Genomic DNA, 23,531 nt, shown 5'->3' with positions numbered 1-23,531 from the left:
AAGAGCTGGGGCATCCGGGAAGCTAACAGGGGTGGGATGGGCCGGGGGAGGGATGGGGGAGTCGCAGAAATGGAAAGCTCCAGGCCCTGCCCTGACCTAAGGCGGTTGCCCCTCACCAGAAACCCAGGCAGAGGGGGGGCGGCGGGAGGCAGTCCGCTCACCCAGAGGGCCGAGGCTTCCCCAGGGGCCGTGCCCACCCCGGGACGAGGGGGGGAGGAATGAACACCCCCAGAGCACTTCCCGCCGGCCAGACGGGCAACATGGCCCCCGCTTGAGAACCACTGGCCTACGGGACAAGCCCAGACACTGGTGCCGCTCACGCTGCTGCCTTGTGTCCCATCCATCCCCCTCAACATACCCAAGCTCCAATCAAATCACATAGTCACGCACCCGAACGCCCCTTGCTCTGGGGTGCCTCAGTGCCTTTGCCTATGCTGTCCCCATGCCTGGAATGCCCTTCGGGCTCCCATGCAATTGTGGTTTGCCTGCAGCCTTCCCAGCCTTCGCTTCATTCCCCGCCCCTCCTCCCAAACCCATACCGTGTGATACAACCCCTTCCATTCTGATCCCGTAACACCCAGAAGATTCCTCCAGTGCACGGCTTTGCCGGTTGTCTCTCTTTGTGTCAGTCTGGATTCGTGGACTCTCAGCCCCCTGAGGGCAAGGAACGAGAATGTCACATGCCTGATACACAGTAGGTGCTTAACAAAGTATTTGCTGAACGAATACACGTAACGTGTTCTTTTCAAACTGCCTCACCTAGTAACGAAAGCGGTAGATCATAACTTGGGCAGCCCCTGTATGTATTCAGTGAATACTTCTCAGACACTTACTAGGTGAACAAGACAAACCCAGTCCCTGCTTGTATGGAGCTCGGACGCTAGTGTAGGTGGCCGTTACACAACTGATGAACTCCCTGATCCATTAACGCACACTATCGATCGACTGACTGGGACGGAGGGTATTCATGACAGAGGCTTTGACAATGTCATAGAGGGCAGGGTGGCCATGTCCAGCATAGGGGACCTAACATACCTGGGAGTAGCCAAGGATGTCCTCCCTGATGAAGTGACATTTAAGAGGGGACCTGAAGGGTGAGCGGACGTTGACCGTATCGACAGAAGGAAGGGTGTTCCAGGCAGAGGGAACTGTGTGTGCCAAGGTCACGAAGCAGGAAGGAGCACGATCAAAAGACAAACCTAAAAAGCCAGTGTGGCAAAAGCATGGGGAGCATGGGGAGGAGGGCGTCCTCACTGGTAAAGCTTTGGCCATGACCGTAGGTGCAAGAAAGAGAGCCGCGAAAGCTTTCTGCCCCAGCTGCTGAATGTGCTGTTGGTGGGCTCTCTCCTCCCCATATCTGCAGGCAGCCACCTCCCTGAACTTCTCCTGCCCCCCCTCCTCCCCCAACACGAAGCCACACAGAGTCTGATCCGCCAAGATCCAGCTGGCCTTGGGGAGAAGGAGCACGTGATGGAGAATGGGAACGCTGGGCAGGTGACAAGCAAGGATGGGCGTTTTGGTGGCCAAGGGCTTTGCTCCTTGTTTAGACTTGGCCTGAAATGACCATGACTGAGGTGGTGAAGGGGAGGGTCCAGGAGGCGAGCCAGGTCGCCTTCTCCACTCAGAGGTAGGGAACTGGTCAACATGACTGTCACAGACCGGGCACCAGGCACCGAGACGTTACCTGTGTTGTGTAAGGAGTGACGGGGACGTTCTTTCCCCATTATATGGATGAGAAAACAGGGATGAGAGAAGAAGGGTCTTTGCCCACGTTCACACAGCCGACAGTGGCAGGTGTGGGAAATGAACTCAGGCCCCCGGGACTCCATGGCCTGAGCTCTCAACCACCGCAGCACGCGACTCTGGGGTGAGGCGGAGGCCCAGAGAAGAAAAGCAATGGCAACGGCTACCCTTTTTTTTTTCAACGTTTTTTTATTTTTATTTTTGGGACAGAGAGAGACAGAGCATGAACGGGGGAGGGGCAGAGAGAGAGGGAGACACAGAATCGGAAACAGGCTCCAGGCTCCGAGCCATCAGCCCAGAGCCCGACGCGGGGCTCGAACTCACGGACCGCGAGATCGTGACCTGGCTGAAGTCGGACGCCTAACCGACTGCGCCACCCAGGCGCCCCGGCAACGGCTACCCTTTACCGGGTGCTCACTATGTACTCCCGCCCATCCTCTGTGCTTCACAGCCCCCCAGGGAGATAAAGCCTATTGACGGGCCCCTTCTTAACACGAGAACACCCAGTTCAGAAAGCTAGCAAGGAGCAGAGCTAGGATATGAACTCCGGCAGCCTGACTCCAAAGCCTGTTTTCTTAATCCTTACATACCAAGCTCCCTCAGAGAGAGCTGGGACTAAACCCTCCTCCTTTCCCTCTCATGCCCAGGATGAATTGACAGAAGCAGTGAAGCCTATTCACCCCTGGTGACAATGGAGACTTCCACAAATAACCCAGAGAGGTGACGTACTTCCTGAAATTCATACTATAGTGTCGATGACTGCCCTGGAATCCTTCCCCCAGAGGAAGTTTTATCAGGTGTTATGAGGGGGGGAAAGGGAAGCATGAGGGTGCCTGGGGTGGGGGAGGGCAGAATTTGGAACAAACGCATTGGTTGGAAGCAGGTCTCAGGCCTCTCTGAGAGCTGGTTCTGGGGGGCAGGCTTCTGGGTGGGAGTGATATGAATCCTCCCAAGATTCTGGTGACACCTTTAGAAGACAGTTTCCCGTGTCACCCATCCCTCCATCCTGCTCCTGCCCCATGCCAGCCCTGTTCAGGGTGCCAGGACCACAGCATCGAACAGAACACTGATATTCTAAGTGGGGGAGGGGTGCGGACCTAAGAAACAAACAAACAGGAAAGAGGTCTTAGGGACAGAGTAGCGAACCGAGGATCAGAGTCAAGCCGACAGGCCCCCTCAGTCAGTCAGTGGCAGCTACCGTGGCTGGTGGGGCCTCTGGGGTCCCAGACGCTGTGCCAGATGTGGGGGCACCCGACCAGCCGGACCTGTGTCTGCCCTCAAGGAGCTCAGGGTAGCCCGTGGTCCAGTGAGTCGGGCGACGTGTGTCCCTCATGGGCCCAGCGCTGCTCCCTAGAGAAACAACCCCAAAGCGCCTCACATGGGTCCCCGAAAGGCTCGCTGTTGTGGCTATTTTAAGCCATCATCATCACTCGAAGTGACTAACACTGATTAAGGTTTTACGAGAAATGAGAAAATTCCTCCCCGGCCCCTCCACGGTGGTTCCAAACCACCTCAGAGCCACTTGATTAACTCACCCAGCCTGGAACCAGGCTTGTCTGGCACGACGTGGATTTATTTTTCCATTGGGTCGCGGCTCTGTGCTGGCTTCTGTCTAATAACCCGCCCGCCGGCCCGGCCACCACAGACAGGCCCGTCCCTGGGAGCCGGCTCCTTTCCCCACGCTGGGACGGCTGGGCCTTCGCAGCCGCAAGGAATGAGGGCCACCTGGCCGTGACGTGGGCACAGCTGGCCAGAGGTCCTCGCTCGTCAGGGACACGCGGTTGCAGCAGCCGGCATGCGCCCCACCCCCTTCCGGCCACCTTGTCCCCGTGGCACACTCTTCCTTCCAATTCCCCGCCCCCCGCCGCTCCCTCCAGCACACACGCACCTGCTTCGTGCACACGCTCACCGAGCCTCCTTACACAGGGATCCTAGCACCTACTGGGTGCCAGCCCTGCAGGACGCTGGGGACCCGGCGAGGAATCGGACACAGGCCATCCAGTGGGGCTACAGATCCAGCAACTGGGTTCCAGGGTAAAAGGACTTCGGTGGTAAAGCGAGATGTGCGCAATGTGCTTTGGCGTACATATGAGCGGTCGCTTCGTTCGGTGACGAGATCACGGAAGTCTCCGTGGAGGAGGCGGCTTTGAAACCAGGAGCGCTGCACTCTTAGCTCGGACCCCCGTGCTGCCTCAGATGCAGGAAAGGGGACCGGCGGGAACGCATCCCGTGCATTTCTCCCCAACTCTGCTTCCAACCATGTCACGTGGGTAGCTTCAAGTCGGCCACGGTGACTATATTTGCCCCACAGGAATTGTCAGTGTTACAAATCAGGGCTTTTTTTTTTTTTTTTTTTTTTTTTATTTTATTTATTCCAGAGAGCCGGCTGGGCAACAGGCTGCTTGCAGAGGAGAAGGCCCGCGGGGGCGCCTGGCTGGCTGAGTCGGGAGAGCGTGTGACTCTTGATCTCAGGGTCATGAGTTTGAGCCCCATGTCGGGCCTAGAGCTTACTTAGGAAAAAAAAAAAAAGCCATAGCCAAGGCATGAGTACCTGTGGTAATAAGCTGGAGTACAGAGCTCTGGAGAAAGAATACAACGGAGGAGGAGACTGAAAAGACCATGGAGAGGCAAAGCAAAGAAGCTTGAACTTGACCCCAAAGGCACAGGGGAGCCACAGAAAGTGGTTGAGCAGGGGCGGGTCTTGGTCAGACCACTCTGAGGATGGATGAGGTGGGGTTGGGGGTGGGTGGAGACTGTTGAGACACAAGGCTGTTGGAAGGCATAACTGTTTCCCGAGGCATTAGGACTTCCGGAACTCCTCTCCCTGAGAGGGAAGGTAGCCAGCCCAGGGAGAAGCCCGTGGCATCACAGCAGATCCAGAAGGCCCTCAGACATCTCCTCTCGACCATGTGAAGCAAGCTCCTAAATTCCGGTGCCTTCCGGGGGAGACGGAGCCCAAAGTGCAGTGTCCCAAGCGTCACATCATGGTTCTCACCGCCTCCCCCCGCCCGTCCCCCCTCCGTGCTGCCTGACCTAGGATAACAACCAGGGCCACCCTTGTCCATCCTATAACCCCCCAGAACACAGTAATGACTTTGGTGACGGATAGATGGGTGGACTGATGGATGGACGGGAGGACAGACCGATGGACGGACGGATGGCTACAAGAAGGAGGAAAGAAATGAGAGAGTGGAGGCGTTCCCTGTCCCCGTGGAGCTCCTAGGAGGGGCAGGAGGTCCCAGGGGGCTTGAGAGCCTTGGCAAAGCCAGCAGATTAATGGCCGAGAGGTGAGTGGGGTGTGGGGGGGATGCAGGAAGAGTGACCTCGAGAGAACACAGTCTTCCAGGGGCCCAGGAGGAGCGGGTTTATGAGCCTGTGTCTCTTGTCGCATCAGCTCGTAAACCTACTTGGTTTCCTCTTTGTCTTGAGGCCGGCGAAACCCAGGGAGGAGAATGTCCTTGTCATAACGTGGGGGCGTGTGGCTGCCGTTGTGGCGGGCAAGTGGGCTGGCACGGGGACGAGCCTGACGTGTCTGGGTTAACCACGAGGGTGTCTCCCCTTCGGATCAGTCTCCCTCGTCCATGCCTCCTCCCCCCCCACACACTGGGAAGGGTTCGAGGCTCCTCAGGCTCTTTGGCGGTGAGGGCAAACCCTCCTGACGTGTGAGCACTTAGCAAGCCCCTTGACTTCTCTGGGACTCAGTTTCTCAGCTATGAAACGGAGAGAGTACGTGACTCCCCTCCCTTCCCTTAGAAAGGAGTTCTGATCAGGTGGGACAAAAGAGGCCAGGGGACCCTACAAACTGTAAAGTGTGGCTTCTGTGGGGTGCGGGGGGAGCGTATCAAGATAACCACCATTATTCTATCTCCTCCTGGACTCCCAAGGCTTCAGGGAGTGACGGAGAGGACTGAGGGAGAATGAGAGGGACAGAAAGGTGATCCGGGACCATCCGACCATGGCCACCAAAATCCCTGCTCTCCTCCCTGGGGCTCCCAGCCCTCTTTCAACAGCAGCGCAGGCAATGATTCAGTCACCGAAATCATCACAGACTTCGACTGCTGTCCAGCTAAAGCTCCATTTCCTTAACTCGAGCTCTTAAGGCCTGTGGTGATCAGCCGCCATTGGCCTTGAGCCTTCCTACTCACCACCTCCCTTGACCTCAAAGCCAATAAAACCACAGCCACCGTTGACTTTTTATGTGCCAGGCAAGATGTTTTCCAAACCTATCTCATTTAAATTCTCCTCCTTCCTCAACCTTGAGTAGCTGACTGCTTTTCTTTTCATTTTTCTTTTTTTAAAGCGTATTTATTTAGTTTGAGTCGGGGACAGAGAGAGAGGGAGAGAGAGAATCCCAAGCAGGCTCTGCGCTGTCAGCTCAGAGCCTGACTCAGGGTTCGCTTTCACGAACCGTGAGATCACGACCTGAGCTGAAATCAAGAGTCGGACGCTTAACTCACTGAGCCACCCAGGCACCCCTTGACTGCTTTTCTTTTTGAGACTTGGCTTAACTGTCCCCTTCCCAGAGATGCTACCTAACCGAGCCGAACTAAGTTCCGCGTGTCAGCCCTCCAGCAGCACCCTGTTCATTTCTCACTTGGTCTGTGTCACAATCTGCTGTGCTGTCATGAGTTTCCTTGTGTCCTTGTGACCTTTTCCCAACTGGAACATAAGCTCCAGTGAGCTGTCTTGCTCGTGGCCCCGGGCCTGGCTCCCGGAGGAGCTCAACACTTGCTTGTTGATTGTGTGAGCGTCATCTCTTTGATATAAATGCTATTACCATCATTCCCATTTCTCAGATTATAAAAAGAACTGAGGCTCAAAGAACTCAGGCCCCTTGCCCAAGGTCGCATGGCCAATAAGTAGTAGATCTACTAGATGACATCCTCTGCTGGTGGTTTGTTCTCCGGAGAGAACGGGGTGGCATTTCAAGTAGGGTGAGCTGGACTCTACCAGCGCCAAGAACACAGTCTGAAGTCCTTCCAGTGGCCTGGAAGGCTCTGGCAGCCTCTCCCCTCTCTTTGCTCACCACTCTCTCCTTCTCACTCTGCTCCAGCCACACTGCCTCCTTGCTCTTCCGCAAATGCACCAAGCACACTTCTGTCTCAGGGCCTTTGCACCTGCTGTTCTTTCTCCCAGGAACGCTCGCCCAGACACCCACAGGGGTGTAATCAGCTGCTATGTTTATCAAAGGCCTCCCCAGACCATGTGTATAAAGCAGCAGCCTTTCTCTTGACACCCTTCAATCCTGCTTTAGCTTCTTCATAGCACTTCTCAGCACCTGACAATTTATTATATACTTATTTGCTCATATCTCTCCATAGGCCTATACTCCAAGAAGGCAGGGACTTTGTTTTTCCATTTTGTGCACTGCCAAATATTCGCTGTCTTGTGAGTGTTTAGCAAATATGCAATGAATGAATCAGTGAGTGAATGAGCAGACTCACAAGCAGGTGGTCAAACAAGACCGAGTTCATGGAGGATGCAGGGAGAGGCTAGGAGACAGTGTGTGGGACAGACAAGAGTGGGGACAGTGTGTGGGACAAGAGGGCAGAGCTGTAGAAGCCAGCAGAATTGCAGCCAACAGAACGTGGGGGGGCAGAATCTATCCAATGCCTCTGGGCAATGCCTTCCTCTCTTCAGCCTGGCAGGTGCCTGGTGGGCAGGTGGTGGTAGGAGATTAAAAGTCTGGAGATGCAAAAAAACCACTGGGGCACCCCCTTCTGGGGAGTGCCCAGGCCCAGACGCTTGTGGCCACACTCTCAGTCTCAGCCAAACTCTAGAACGGCAGAGAACATCTTCCAGGGAGAGAGCAGAGGATGCCAGCCCATCAGAGGTCTGCAAACCAGACTCAGTATCTAGGAATCCGTGTGGGGTGTTAAAGTGCCTTATTCAAATAGCTGTTAAAACTCAGCTCTGTGAGGCCCTGAGTGGTATTCAGGTTGGACTGTTGACATGCATGGATACATTGAAGGTCATCAGAGCTGTCCCTCTGCCTATGCGCAAAACTCCACTAAGGAGCACTTAAGGAATAATTCTTGTGGTAGACACACGCTAAGATGACTACTCCTACCTTGCCCACACCAAGTTCTGTCTTTTGTAATCCCCTCCCCTTGAGCGTAGGATAGAACCTGTGACTCGCTTCTAACCAATACAATGTGGCAATGGTGACGGGATGCCATTTTCATGGTTATGTTTCATTATAAAAGACCCCAGACTAGAAAGACACTCCCTTGCAAGCTGTGAAGATGTAAACTGCCATGTTGTTGTTGAGCAAAGACCATGAGGAGGGAACTATGGGTGGCCTCTAGAAGCTGCCAGCAGCTGCCAGCCTCCAGCCAACCAGAATATGGGGACTTCAGTCCTAAAACCACAAGAAGGTGAATTCTGCCAACATCCCGAGTGCACCTGCAAGTGGATCTTTCCCCGGTCGAGCTTCTGATAAGACTGCAGCCCCCGCCAACACCTGGATTGAAGCCTGACTAGAGGATTTGGCTAAGTTGTGCTCAGACTCCTGACTCACAGAAACTGAGGTGATAAATGCGTGTGTTGTTTTAAGTGTGTGGTCATTTGTTATGCAGCAATAGAAAACCAATAGAGTTCTTCTTTAAAAGGTGTCTAAGGAAGGCAACCCCACACATTGCCCTTCCGTTCCCACACCTCCACAGTATTGTAGCCTATACACAATTCCACAAGTACTCATTCCACTATGGGGCAAAAATCCCACTGGATTTTTACCTATAAATGTCCATGTCAAAAATTAAAAGTTCAGATTTTACATCTAGGCAACTTTGATTTAATTCAAACAGATAGAGGATAGATACATAAATTGGTGATAGGTAGATAGATAATAGAAGATGGATAGATAGATAGATATTTAGATAGATGATAGATAGATGATAGATAAGAGATAGATGATAGATAGATAAATAGATAAATAATAAGACGGATTAGATAGATAGATAGATAGATAGATAGATAGTTCTTGTGGTAGACACACCCTGACACACCCTTACCTATAATAAAATAGATAGATAATAGATGATAGACAGATAGATATTTAGATAGATGGTAGATAGATGATAGATAAGAGATAGATGATAGATAGATAGATAGATAGATAGAGATAGATAGATAGATAATAAGATGGATTAGATAGATAGATAGATACATAGATAGATAGATAGATAGATAGATAGATAGATAGATAGATAAAGGGAAGTATGCTGGTATCGTTGGGGAAAGTTTTTCTTCCTCTGATAAGAGCCAGGTTTGCAAGAAGAAGGATTCTTGCATCCTTGGTTTTGAATGCATTCATGATGCAGATGAAGGAGAATCTGAGATTTTAAGTGGAGACCTTGGTTCATTGGCCACCCCAGGCTCCCTTGTATAACAAGTCTCCCTACAACAGAAGGGCTCCCTCCGCCATTTTGGGTTAGGAGCCCAGCTCATGCCAAGGGGTGATGCCTCCGCCCACAGATTTATTTTTTCCAGCTGCAAGAGTTGCTCTGCTTAATAGCTTCCCATCCAGCTTCCCTCCGTGATTGAACTTGAGAGAGCGTGTTTGTTTAACACCCACAGTGTTCCAGTTCCCATAAAACATGGAAAGAACACAAGCCCTACTCTGGGGGATCTTGCTCGCTCCTGAAATTGAGCTGGACAATCATAATTTTGGCTTAGCCAAAAGAACCACAGTTTTCTCTCTCCCCATCAAACACCATCCAAGGCCTCACATCTCTGGATCACCTTCCAGGCCCTCACCCTGGGCAGCTCTCCGGCGTGTGCCGGGTTTCGCTTCTCGGCTACCATCTTTGGGCCTGCAGTTACAGGAGGGTAAAGCCCAGTGCTGGGCAGGGCCTCCTTGGGTGGCCCTACTCCTACTCCCTTTACGTTCTCCCCATTCCTGTAGCTTTTCCTCTCCTCCAACTTCCTTTCTCTTCCTCTCTTATCCTGCTTCTGGCTTTCTCTGATCTCTCTCTCTCTCTCTTTCTCCCTGACTCTGTTTCTCATCACTTATTACCATCTCTCTGTGTGACCATCTTTCTCCATCTTTCTTTTTACATATCTCTCTCTCTCTCTCTCTCTCCCTCTCTCATGTTCTCTCCTATGTCTCCGTCTCCCTCCTTTTCTGTCTCCCAAGGCTGTGTCCCCAGTCTCTGGCTTTCGCGTGAGACCCCACCTTCCCGCAAGAGGTGGTCGTCTTCAATATCCACATTCCACTGATGATAAGTGAGGACTAGAACTCCTCCTCTAGTCACGGCTTTACCAGCATGCGATCTCACCTGCTGTTGGAGAGAGGCACCTTCTGGAGAATTCTCTGCCATTATTTCCCCAAGGACCTGAGAGCTGTGCTCCTGATACAAGAGTACTGGGTACATCTGTGTGGGCTGAGGAAACAGAACTCCAGCTGTGTGGCTGTGGAGACGTGCCAGGCTGTGGGGGCCTCTGTCTCATCATCTGTAAAATGGGAGTAGCTGTCGTGGAGATGAAATGGATCCACACCTCTGCCCAGCCCAGACTTGCTACCTAGTGAACACGAGTCAGTAAACAGGAGCTACATTAACCATTGTGATCACTACTGCATCTGTTAGGGATGGTGGAGCAGAGAGGTTCTGGCTCTTTCTCAGGCAGGTTTTTTGCACTCCAGAGCCTCCTGCTTTCTTCACCTGATCTGACAGAAAACTTTCCACTGAGTCCTCACTGCCACCCTGCTCTTCAAGTCACACACCCGGACAACTCTCAGAGGTCCCCTCAGCCCGCCCCACCATGCCCGCTGCCTCTCCCCGACCAGAGGCCAGTTCAAAGGGTTTCCCCACCCTCCCACCATGGACACAATAGCCCATTCCCCCGGACCCCGAGCCAGGAGAAGAAAGCACAGGCAGGAGATCAAACGTGGGCTGAATGGAAGACAGAGGAGACAGAATGAGGGGCGAGATGGGGCAGCAAGAATAATGACTTCCATCCAAGTCTCTTCCCATAAACCCACAGCTCTTTGAAGCCTGCTTTCCTTTAATAAAATGCACTATTATTAATGACCCAAGTGGAAGCTTTCTGGGCAGGACAATGCCCGACTCCCTGGGGCCTCCGTGGGGCCTCGTGCATGGGAGAGCGCTCAGTGGCCCCGTGGATGCCAAATGGCAGCCGCCTATCACGGGGGCTCGGGAGCTGACTCCTGGCTGCCCAGATGTCCCCGGGTACCGCCAGTGCTCGGGGCCACCGCCGTCCCGCTGTTTAACGAGGCCGGGGGCTTGGTTTGTTAATTCGACACATATTTACTGAGCACCTACTATGTCCCAGGCTGCGTGCAGGGCCAAAAGGGCAAGTCAGGTTCAGCTCCTGCCCCCACAGAGCTTGTAGTTGGGACAGAAGAGATCATTTATAAGAAGACAGGAGTTAAGGCGTCGAAGGGTACGAAGGCCTGATGTTCTAGACTTTTAATTCTCCCTTAGGAAGCTCCATCACTTTCCCTGGTCACTCCTTTATTACAGCGGGGCTTCCCCTCACTGGAGTCTCTGCTGCCACGGTTCAGACCCATCACATTTGGCTCAAAGGCGGGCTCTCCATTCTCACCTCATGTGGGGACCTTGAGAAAAACACTTGTCTTCCTGGAGGCTGCAACCTCCTTTGGTGCAGGGGGGAGGCGCCAGACCCAGCAAGCAGGGTCAGCTTCTGCTGTTCGGCGGAGGACTCAACAGTCACGCCTGCTCTGTACGAACACAGACCCGGGCACGTGAGTCTAGTTTGTCCCCAGGTACAGAGGAAGCTGGGGTCCAGAGAGCTCAGGTATCTTGACAGGATCCCGCGGCCAGTGAATGGCCCTTCCGGATCACAGCATGTGATGGGGTGAAGTGGAGAATGAGAGACCTTGGCCACCCGTTGCTGGGGACTCAGGCGGGTTCTTGGACCACTACGAGCATCCGTTTTACGATCTGTAAAATGGGAGGGCTGGACAGTCAGAGAGCCTGTGGAAAGATGCCAGGGGGTTGGGGTTCCTCCAAACCATGCTGAAAGCTTTGAGCGTGTGGTGGGGGGCGGGGGGAGGACTAAGCTTCTGAGAAATGGATCGTAACCTTTATCAGATTCTCCTACAAGTGCCCGGTGCATGGGGCGCCTGGGTGGCTCCGTCGGTTAAGCATCCGACTTCAGCTCAGGTCACGATCTCGTGGTCCATGAGTTCGAGCCCCGCGTCGGGCTCTGGGCTGATGGCTCAGAGCCTGGGGCCTGCTTCCGATTCTGTGTCTCCCTCTCTCCCCTGTTCATGCTCTGTCTCTCTCTGTCTCAAAAATAAATAAACGTTAAAAAAAAAATTATAAAAAAGAAGTGCCCGGTGCAAGAGAAGTTAAGAACAATGGAACGGACAGATCTCTAAGGGTCTTTGTCCTTCTGTGATTCCGAGTCCAAGGGCAGTTCCGCCCCTTCCTTCATGCAAACTTTCATCAAACAGTTGGTGTCAGGCCCACAGGGCCCCTCTGGTTCCCACATTCCCAAGATGGCCCTCCAAGTGGGACAACGACATGAACGGGGCGCCCCTGCATTCCTTCTGGTGAGGGGCCCTCCCACCGGCCTGCACCCCCAGGTCCCACGTCAATCCTTTCTTCTGGGACTCCCCACTAAAGACCTGTCCCTCCAGGGAAACCCTCCCCTCACACCCCACCCCTGGCCCTGGCCCCCGCCCCTGCGATGGGCTCTCTGCAGGAGGAGCAGCGGAACAGAAGGAGAACTGGTATCTATCCTGACCCGCCTGCTCGCAAGTGGCCAGAGACCCCTCCCCAGTGCCTCCGTCCCATGGGAGCTAGGACTGGGGGGGAGAAGCGGGGGCCTCGGGGACAGAACAAAGAGATGAGATGAGGAGGCGGAAGGTGGAGTAATGAGGCCCCAGAAGGCTCTGCCGGGCCCTTGATGTCCCGGTGGAGGGTCTGGGTTCCAAGCGGCGGTTAAGGGGCGGACGTCTGCCTGGTAAAGCCAGCTCCGGTGAGAGCCAGCAGCCGCCGGCCAATTTTCCATGACATCAGGGTCCCGCCTGGCCCGAGTCCGTTGGGGCAGGGAGGGAGGTCGCTCCACACCCTGCTTCCCTCTGGTCTACTGGGGGCCCCTGTGCCCCACGACGGGATGGCCCTGGGGGTGTGTCCCCATGGCAAGCCACCAGGAGCGTTAAGAAGAGCCACCGACTTCCCCCACCATGGAAAGAGCCCAAACCTCCAACAATGGGGGGAGAACATGCCTAAATAAATTGTTATACATTCATCCACACAATGGAGTATGACACAGGAATTTAAAATAATGTTTTAGAGGGGCGCCTGGGTGGCTCAGTCGGTTAAGCATCCGCCTTCGGCTCAGGTCACGATCTCACGGTTCGTGAGATCGAGCCCTGCGTCGGGCTCTGTGCTGACAGCTCGGAGCTGGGAGCCTGCTTCCGAGTCTGTGTCTCCCTCTCTCTCTGCCCCTCCCCTGCTAACGCTCAAAAATAAATAAAATTATTAAAAACATAGAAATAAAATGATGTTTTACAGAAGTCAGGCTCCATGTCAAGTGAGAGACAGCAGGGCAGGCAACGGTGGACACATAAGATCTCTTTTCAGACACGTTTGCCTACAATTTATGTCCCGTTTGCATGTGAATTGCGTTAAATATCTTCAAGGACACCGCCAAGGCCCTATATAACCTGACCGGGCTGCCCGTCCAGCTCTGCTCACATGGCTCGTCTGTCCCCTGGCTCAGCTGCATCAGCCACAAAGGCCGGCGGTCAGCCACTCAACACACCCAGACCCCTTTCTAGCAGAGTCCTCTCATTTTCTGCCGAAAGCGCTGCCCCACACCGCACCTAAGCGTCCTGCGGCCCTGTGCTGGCACCGAACTTTCTCAGAGCGCCCTGTTCTTTATGCTTGTGACGCCCGTCACGACACATCAGTATGAATTCATCGGCCTATTATGTGCATCAAGTCTGCCCCCCACCTTCACCCCCCAGAGACCCTGTAACCAGCTCCCAGGCCAGGAAACTTGCTTCTTTCGCTCTGTATACCCGCCTCCTCGAATAGTGCTTGGCACACAGTAAGTGCTCAATAAATGTTGAATGATTGAATGAGTTCGGCACTGCAGGGCTAACTTTTATTTCCTCAGTGTTAACCATGCACCACGTGCTTTGTGTGCCTTATGTCAGGACATCCTTGCAACATTCTCAGAGGCAGGCGCTGTGGGTAGGCTACTGCCCCATTTTACGGACTGGAAAACAGAGAAATCAAGGACTTTGCATTAAGTCATGCAGCTGGCAAGAGGCAGAGGCAGGATTTTAATTATGGCTGTCAGTCTGCAAAATCCACAGTCTTAGCCAGTCTCCTCCCCAGCCTCTCCTAAGTGAACAGGGAGGAGGTGGGGGAAAAACCGGAAGGAAATACAGCAGCATGGTACCCGTGACAGCTTCAGGTGATGGGTGGGGGCTTAATGATTGTATTGTTTTCTATTCTACAATGTGCATGTATTTTATTTACAGTCAGAGAAAACCAACGGTTTGATAGTGAGTACTTTTTATAAAATATTAGCAAGCAGCCCTGATGGAACCCCACAGATTCTCCGAGAACCCCCAACAGCCCCCTAGGCACGAGAATTCGGTGTCCAAGCCCACCCCACCAGTGGGGCTGCCCAAGAGATCCCCATCATCACTGGAAAGGGGGATCCCTAAGACTGTCTGCATGGCCTGAACCCCCTCCCTGTCTACCCCGCCCCACATTTCTTTTTTTTTAATGTTTATCTATAAATAAATACAGAGAGAGAGAGAGAGAGAGAGAGCAAGCAGGGAAGGGGCAGAGAGAGGAGAAAGAGAATTCCAAGCAGGCTCCACGCCGTCAGCCCTCAGGGTTCAATGTCAGGAACCGTGAGATCATGACCTGAGCTGAAATCAAGAGTCAGATGCTCAACTGACTGAGCTGCCCAGGAGCACCCCCCACCCCGCCCCCGCCCCACATTTCTTAAATGGAGAGAAAGGAGACAAGCAAGGAGACGAATGTTCTCCCTTACCTCCTCTCTCTCACCAACCCAGCTCCTCCTCCGGCCTCGCCTCATGCCCCCAAGGCCCCCCGGACACGGGATGAGCAGCGCAGCCCATCCCAAAGATCTCACACGTGATTCCATTTTGCTTTATGCATCCCAAATGGTCTGCCCTTTGCTGGCAGGGTTTGCAGCAAATTATTGCTGGTGAAAACAGGAGGCTGGGGTTTGGAAACCAGATGAAGCTTTTACTTTCACTGGCTGTGGGGCCAGGGTGATTCCCAATCGGAAGCATCCTGTACGGCAAGCCCCATCCACTCACTGACATAACGCGTGGTGGTCCCACCCAGTCGCTGTGCCTGCTGGGGAACAGGACAGGGAAGAGTGATACGATCACGGTCCTTGTAGAGCTGCCGCCATGGGCAGAGTAAAAACAAGGTGTTAGATGGAATGGGGGGGCACGGAGAGGGTGGGGGGGGGAAGCCCCCCCTGGGAGCAGGAGGTAGCAGCCGGGTGGGAAAGAGGGCACGCCCACTGGGAGATAGCTTTGCCCCGAGTGGCGGAAACACAGCATGTGTTCGACGATCCGAGAGCAGAGCGCGTGGGGGACTCAGTCAGTTAAGCATCCAACTCTTGGTTTCAGCTCAGGTCATGATCTCATGGTTCGTGGGATCGAGCTCCAGGTCAGGCTCTGCACTGACAGTGTGGAACCTGCTTAGGATTCTCTCTCTCCCTCTCTCTCAAAATAAATAAATGAACATTCAAAGAACTGAGAACAACCAAGCCCACAGCCACTTACTCCACTGGCAAACGTTAGTAAGTACGACCCTACCACATAGGGAGAAGGTCACGGACCACTCACGATGACAGTAGACTTGTATGGGAGCAAACACTCTGAAAAAGTCTGGCATGACCTCTGAAAGCGGACCATTGAAGCCCGTGAGCCCAGAGGTTCAACTCCTGGTTCCCACCCAAGAGAAAATCCTGTGGCTTGTACGACAGGGCACACAGATGAATGGTTTCAAAGCAGCACTGGTCACGAGAGCAAAACCCTATAAACAACCCAGCGCTCACCGATGGATGGATCAACGTGGCGATTCACAGAGTGGAATATTACACAGTTTTCAAAAGGAGGGAGCCAGAGAGAAGGTGTCATAGATTGGAGGAGGCTAAGACGATTTGACAGGCAAATGCAGTGTGGGGTCCTTAGATTAGCTTCTAGAACACACAAACAAAGGATGTTCGCGGAAAATCTGGAGAAATCCAAATCAATGTTGTAGTTTAGTTACTATTTTGTACCAATGTTAATTTCTTGGTTTTGATCATTTCCTATGGTTATGTAAGATGTTATCATCCCGGGAAGCTGGTGGAAACTCTGTACATTTTTGCAACATTTCTGGAAGTCTAAAATTCTTTCAGGGGCACCTGGGTGGCTCAGTTGGTTAAGAGTCTGACTTTGGCTCAGGTCATGATCTCACTCTTCCGGAGTTCGAGCCCTGCAGCGGGCTCTGTGCTGATAGCTGATAACTCAGAGCCCGGAGCCCCTGGTTCGGAATATGTGTCTCCCTCTCTCTCTCTGGCCCTCCCTCCCTCTCTCTCTCTCTCTCTCTCTCTCTCTCCCTCTCTCTCTCTCAAAAATAAATAAACCTAAAAAAACATAAAAATAAAAAAATATAAAAGCTGCTCAAAAAGAAATGGATGCAGGGCTAGTTCTGTGATGACGACGACTAACCTGCGTGAACTTTGGGCAAGTATCAGTGTCTCAGCCGGAAAGTGGAGGCGAGGCCCCAGGTCTGCCTTGCTGGGGAGTGATTAACACAGCAGCTTCCCTTTAACAGACTTCCACTCTCCCGGTTCCCGGGATGAGCCAGGGTTCTCTCTGCTCTTGCAAAACATCTGGGTGACAAGGGGGGGGGGCACGTTGGAGGGGAACAGCTGTGGCTAACTTGCCCGTGAACTTCTGCCCCACCACTGAGTCTCAGCTTTTCCAGGAGGCACTTCTGTGGCTGCCACACCTGTTTATGTGCCCCCTACATGGGAGCCCCTTTATGGTTTTAGGACTCCCCCCTTTGACCAGCAGCTCCAATTTCCTAAGAGGCTGAGGACAGATGGTGCTGGGTGAGGCTTTTCTTCTAGCAAGACTTCTCTATATTAAGCACCTACTATGTGCCAGGCATTAGGTGTTTTACATGTGGAATTTACAGTCCTTCCACTTGGTTATTATTATTCACTCCATTTTAAAGATGAAGAAACTGAGGCGGAGAACGCATCAGGTCACCAGGTGACGATCCTGGTGTGGATGAGAAGCACGGAGTGGGGTTGCTTCCACATCTTTCCCCAAGTGTGATGGACAGTGCACAGCACCAGAAGACAAGAGGCTGTGTTAGAGCCCCTGGTCTGCCAATCGACCACTGGCCATAGGACCTTGGGCAGTTTTTTTTCTCTCTCTGGCCTTGGGGGTGTCCGGGGAAAGTAGAGGGTCTGTACTTGTGGCTGTCTACTGCTGCATAACAAATTACCCCTTAAGACATAGTGGCTTAAAACAATCCCCAAAGGATGACGGTGTGTGGAGAATGCCGGCAACGGGCTCGATTTGGGGCAAAGAGGAAAGAAAAGAATGTGGTGCCCGGGTGGCTCAGTCGGTTAGGCATCCAGCTTCGGCTGGGGTCATGATCTCATGGTTCGTGGGTTCGGGCCCCAAGTTGGGCTCTGTGCTGACAGCTCAGAGTCTGGAGCCTGCTTCAGATTCTGAGTCTCCGGCTCTTTCTGCCCCTTCCCTGCTCGTGCTCTGTCTCTCTCTATCTCAGAAATAAATAAACATTAAAAAAGTTTAAAAAAAATGAAAATGACACATCATTGCATTTAGCCCTCGTGACAGCCCTGAGAATTGGGTACTGAGATTATCCCCATTTTACAGATAAGGAAACTGAGGTTAAGAGAGATGAAGTCACTCGCCCAAGATTGTGAACCTAACAAGGAGCATAAAAAAGATGTGCAGGGTGTGTGTGTGTGTGTGTGTGTGTGTGTGTGTGTGTGTGTGACGCGTGCTGCAGGGGTGGTTAATCAACAAAGAGAAACTTAGGTGTGGAGGCTGCATCTCGGGATTCTGTAGCTTCTGAAACCCAGAGATCTTTCTGGACTGTGCCAGCAGCTACTCCAGGAGGGGGAGAGGCACCTTGAGAGACGCTGGGTCCAAACCAGAGGTCTGGCTTCAGGAAGCCTTGGTCAGGTGCCTCAGCACCCCTGCCGTGGCTTGTGACTCAGGGCACCAAACAGAACTGGCAGAACGGGGAAGGAGAACCTCTGCCTCTTTCTTGCCAACGAACCCCTCCTCTATGTGGCCCGGGGGCGGGAGCCCAGGAAGATGGGAAGGATCTGGAACTCCTGGGGCATCTGCTCTGGGGCACGTGGCCATTGGGGAAGCTGGTGGCTGAGGAGAAGCAGGAGAGGGGCGACGAACAATGTGCCAGCAGACAGCCCTGGGCTGGAGTCCGGCTCTGTCCTTACTGTCAGCGTGACCTTAAAAATATCCCTTAGCTTCTCTATGCTTCAGCGTCCTCAACTGTAAGAAGGGGACAATAGTATTACCTATTGCACAGAGTTCTTGAAAAGTTAAATATATCTTGACTGCAATGTGTTTCATGCATATTGAATGTATTTTCATTTCCCCGCCCTGAATCACATGAGACTATTCGGAGCATCTTTCAGAAGGTTTAGAAGCTTCCATGGCCCTTTGCCAGGAAAACTACTTGGGGACAGGTTCCTTCGCTGGTCCCTCGGCTGAAAGGCCTCTTGCTGTGAATCAGACATGAGTTTCCCGAGGGTCTGCAAAGCGACCCCTTGTCACAGGTCTCAGGGTCACCAGGCCTCCTCAACCCCACCTGGGTTGGTTTGCATCTCTGTGCTGCTCCAGGTTCCCAGGCAGTGAGAAGGCAGCTGGCCTGGGGCACAGGGTCAGGGCACAACCCGTGTCAGTGCTGAGAGGCTCTGTATAGACGCGTCCCCTTCCTCCTTCCCAGCTCGGAGGTGGGGCGTTGGCACAGGGCCCCGCTTTCCTCCAGCTCATAATGCCCAGCAGCCCAGCAGCTCTAAGGCAAGGCTGGGTGGGCCGGGTGGGGTGCGGGAAGGGGTCCCTGAGATGTCGCCCTGGCCTCCCGCCAGGCCCAGGCGCCACAGAATGACAGCGGCTCCTGCCCCTGCTCCTCTGGGGAGCAGGAAGCCCGGTGCCCCTGCTGCTCCCGGCCTGCCTGCGTGTGGTAAACGCTTGTGCAACTCGGCAAGGCGGCCCCAGCCAGCGAGGTTCCCAGGGTGGGATCTGACTCTTGGAAAGGACGAACAACCCCCCCCCCCCCCCCCCCCCCCGCCAAGAAAGTGAGCTTTGCAGTGCAGCCTGGGCAAGAGCAGGAGGTCAGGGAGGCGCCGTGCTCCATCCAGGGAGCGCTCCCCACCCATGGTTGGTCCTGGAACACCAGCACCGTGGAGAGGGGGCTTTCAGCCAGTCGGGGCCACAGCACCACCCGCCCCTCCCTGCCCGCCCGGATGGGATTTCAAAGCCAAGACCCAAGAGAGGGGTCCAGGGCGGGGGACTCGCGCCTTCCATCAGGATTGCCTCATTCGTGGTTTTGCATTGTTAGAAGTCACTTCACTGGAGGCCCGGATTGCAACAACATGAAGCTTTAATCTGGGCTGGGCATGGGGACTTGTGGCCAGGAACCCCAAAAGGAGAACAATTAACATCACCAAAGCCGGTCCTTCGCTCAGGCCCCGTTTCCCCTGGAGCCCCCATCAGCTCATGTTCCGGAAGGCTCAGAAAGAGACATTTCTCTCCATTCCTGCCCGTCTCTCTCCTGGCCTCTCCCACATGCAGAATCAGGAGCTTTCCGTCATGTGCTAAGAACGGGCAGAACCCAAATTTTCTCGCTTGACTGGACCTGGAAACCATGGCACTAAAATGTGGCCTTCAGCCTGTCAACCCCAGACGGTCCTGTTCCCCACAGAAATCACTGCTCTAGGGCTCAGTTTCCTCAGCTACAAATGAGGGGGTTGGAGTCATGTGGTTGCTTTTCAGGGATTTTGAGCCATGGATATCTTTACCAGGAGACAACTTACAAGGAGGTTGGACCTAGAGTGGTCAGACCCATGGGCCAGACCCGTGCCCTCCTGGAAATGCTTCCTCTCCTTAGATGTCACACTACCACCCGGCCCCCGGTTCCCTCCCAAGCCTCACTGGCTACCCCTCCTCAATCTGTGCCTCCCACTTCCTTTTATCCAAATTCATCCCTATCCTGTAGTCTGATGCCTCTAAACCTCTTAAAGCAGTCCAGCTTGTCTTCCAAAAACTGTGCGTCTGATAGTGAACCTGACCTACTGCTGTGGGCTGAATTGTGTTCCCCTAAACTTCATGCGTGAAGCCCTACCCTCCAAGTGATGGTTTGGGAGGTGGGGTCTTTGGGAGGTAATTAGGTTTTGATGAGGTCATGAGTTGGGTCCTTCATGGTGGGATTGGTCCCTTTATGAGATACCAAGAGCTTGCTGCCTTTCCTTCTGTGTCTCTACCACATGAGGTCACAGAGAGAAGGTGGCCATCTGCCAACCAGGAAGAGGCTCCTCACCAGGGAACTGAATCTGCCAGCACCTTGATCTTGGACTCCACAGCCTCCAGAACTGTGAGAAATGGCTGTCTATTGTCTAAGCCCCCAGTCAACGGCGTTCTGTTATGATAGCCTGAGCTCAAACTACCTGCTAAGAACGTTTCAGTGCCACTTTATGGCTCTCTAGACCCCCACCCACCACTTTCCCCTGCACATTCTTGGTCCCAGCTCTGTGGGTATGTGTGCCCCAGCCAAACACCCCAGGCTCTCATCCCAGTTATGGAAGGTCCCTCTAAAGCAGCTCCCAGTGATCAGAGGTCACCACCTCCTGGGACTCATGCTCTGTGGAGTCCACACCCCTTGACGATGGGTTGGACCCAGGACCCTCTGGCCAGCAAAAGTGGTGGGTGCCACTTCCAAAATCAGGTAATGAAGACAGTAGCTTTTGTCTTCTGCCCTTACCTGTGCACTCTGATGAAGCCACCTGCCATGTTGTGAGCTGTCCTGTGAAGATGTCTATGTGGCAAGGAGCCAATAGGGCCAACCACTTGGGAAGACCTGAGACCCTTGGTCCAACATCCCAGGAGGAGGCGAATCCTGCAAAAATCCAATTGAGTGAGCTTGGAAACAGATCCGTGCCCAGATGAGCCCTCAGATAACCTCAGCCCCAGCTGATAGCCTGATAGGAGCCTAGGAGAGGCCCTGAGCAGAGGACCAGCCTCACCATGATCAGATTCCTGACCCTCAGACAATAGATGTTGTTTTAAACCACTAACTGAAAGGGAGTATTTGTTATGCAGCAATAGCTAACTAATACAGCAGACTTTGCACATGATTTCTCCTCTGCCCAAGACACTCCACTCTCCAGCCAGGCTTATCCTCAGTAAGATAGTTTAATCTCCACTGGCCATCAGGTGGCACTGTAATCACTACTCTTTCAGTCCCCCAGAGAGTAGTGTCTGTTTTTCTCTCTAAATGTTCACCCTACCTGACTGTAACAGCTCACCCTTTAGATGTAGCTCCTTGAAGACAGGGGCTCTATCTGCCTTGTCTGTCACTGTCTTTCCAAGGTCTTCCACAATGCCAAGCTCATAGCAGATGCTCCATAAACACAAGGGGTATAAATGAGTGAAACATGTTGAAAGAGGTGCGCAGAAAGACCCAGAGATACTGATTTGAGGAATTCCCAATAAACACTTGGGTCCATCTGCAATAACACCACACAAACAGTTATATTATTTCACATGGCTTATCCGTGAGCAATCCTTACATCATTATGATCATAAAGGGTTGAATAATGAACATTACCAACAATTGTGATAAATTACCCAAGGAGGAAGGAGGGAAAGGATGCTTTGTGTGTGCATGCACATTTATATGTGTGCATAAAAGTTAAACCGTCAGTAGAGGGACTATGGATTATGAATAAAACACAAAAATCAAGAACTTTTAATACAAGCAAATTATGTACAAATATACAAGTAGATTAGCTGCCAAAAGAAGTAAAAATGCTTGCTCCTGAGAAGCAGGAAGGGGGGCAGCAGGAGATTGCTGGGTTTTGATACAAACTTTGACTTTTAAAGCCACATACGTCTTTAATAAAATAAACATTACAACTCAAAAAAGTAAGAAAGAAGGAAGACAATTTCACATTGTCAAAGACCATAAAGAAAATACAGTGGCTGAGGGGAGAGACTAGTGTAGGTGGGGATGTTTCCTGAGATGGGGTGGCCGTCAACCGACTCTTTGAGTTGGTGATCTTTGATCCTAGCCTTACTTGAAAAGGAGTAGCCACATGAGGTGTGGGGAAAGCATTTCAGGCAGAGGGAACAGCATGTGCAAAGGCTCACTAACAGCCCCTAAGGAGGTTTCATAAATCACTTTCAATTGCAAGTTCATTTTGCTTTTTAAAAGCAATATCCCATATACTACCATTTCACTTACTAGATGAGCAAGTTGAGACCAGAAATACAATTAGAAACACAATTCATTTGCTAATTGTCCAACCTGGCCAAGGGCCTCATCAGCTCTGCTCCCCAGGCCTCAGTCTTCAATGGATCCTGCTCCACTTGTCCACCTCTTGACCTTCTGTGGTTTTGTTAATCTGTACTCTAGAACTCTCCGTCCACCTTCTCAGTGCCCCAGGCACTTAGACGCCTGTTCCCTCTTGCTCCAACGGGCAGACTTCCACCTCCTGAGGCTCAAATCCTGGGTTCTCGGGATTTCATGCCCCTCCCACCTAAACCCTAGGCCCAGCATCTGAGTCCTCAGCCATGTCTGAGCTCTGGACACTGCTTCCCAGGCCAGATCAGCCATTTCGATAGAAAGAAGTGGGTTGAGAACATAAGCTGAGAGCCGGGTGTAGCTCCTGCTCCATCACTCTCTGGTTTGGGGAGCTGTGCCTCCTTCCTCTTCACATCTGATCTTGAAGAGCCTATTCCCTGGGACAAGCTGGTATCAGTACCTCGCCTGGGGTTGCCACACAGTAATGGCTCAAAATGTCGTCGTAAATGAACGAATAAGAGAGCTTTGTTTTCGTCCTATGGTTAGAAACGGGATACCAAATGGATTTTACACTATGGTGTGAATAACTGATTTGTCAGACACTTTTCTTGTGTTTAGTTTATTCTTTAAGGCCCTGGGTCTACCTCCTCTAGAAAGCCTCTCTTAACCACATCATCCCATGAGGTTTTCTTTTTTCCTCTGAATGCAGGTCTCTTGAGTGAGACAGTGTCTCCAATATTCATAGAATGATTTATTCACACACATCCAAAAAACAGACAACAAAAAATAGTATGAAACCAGCCTCATTTTCTCAGCAGGACAGAAATTTCTCAATGGTGGGGATCATATCTTCGGCTCTATAATAATGCCCAGTTTAAAAGTAGGAGACTTAAGTTCAAGTCCCAGCTATGTCTCACACCACTTTGTGACCTTGGGCAAGCTATTTATCCTCCTCTGTGTCTGTTTCCTCATTGATGGAGTGGAGAAGCACCATTAATTTCACGGGCTTTTCTTAGGAATGACCATATAACTGCTTTGTAAACTGTCAAATGCTGAACAGATGTTAATTTACTAATTGTGATGAATACGGCATTCAGGTTGTTCATCATTTTGAACATTTAAGTAAAGAACGTCCAACCACCTTAAGGCTGGGATTTCACCATGGGGCCTGCCTTACCCTCCAACTCATTCACACCACCCAAGGAGGGTGGCCCA

This window comes from Leopardus geoffroyi, chromosome D1, assembly GCF_018350155.1.
Source record: "Leopardus geoffroyi isolate Oge1 chromosome D1, O.geoffroyi_Oge1_pat1.0, whole genome shotgun sequence".
Taxonomy (NCBI): Eukaryota; Metazoa; Chordata; class Mammalia; order Carnivora; family Felidae; genus Leopardus; species Leopardus geoffroyi.
The sequence above is the reverse complement of the archived record's forward strand: the minus strand, read 5'-3'. Positions refer to the sequence as shown.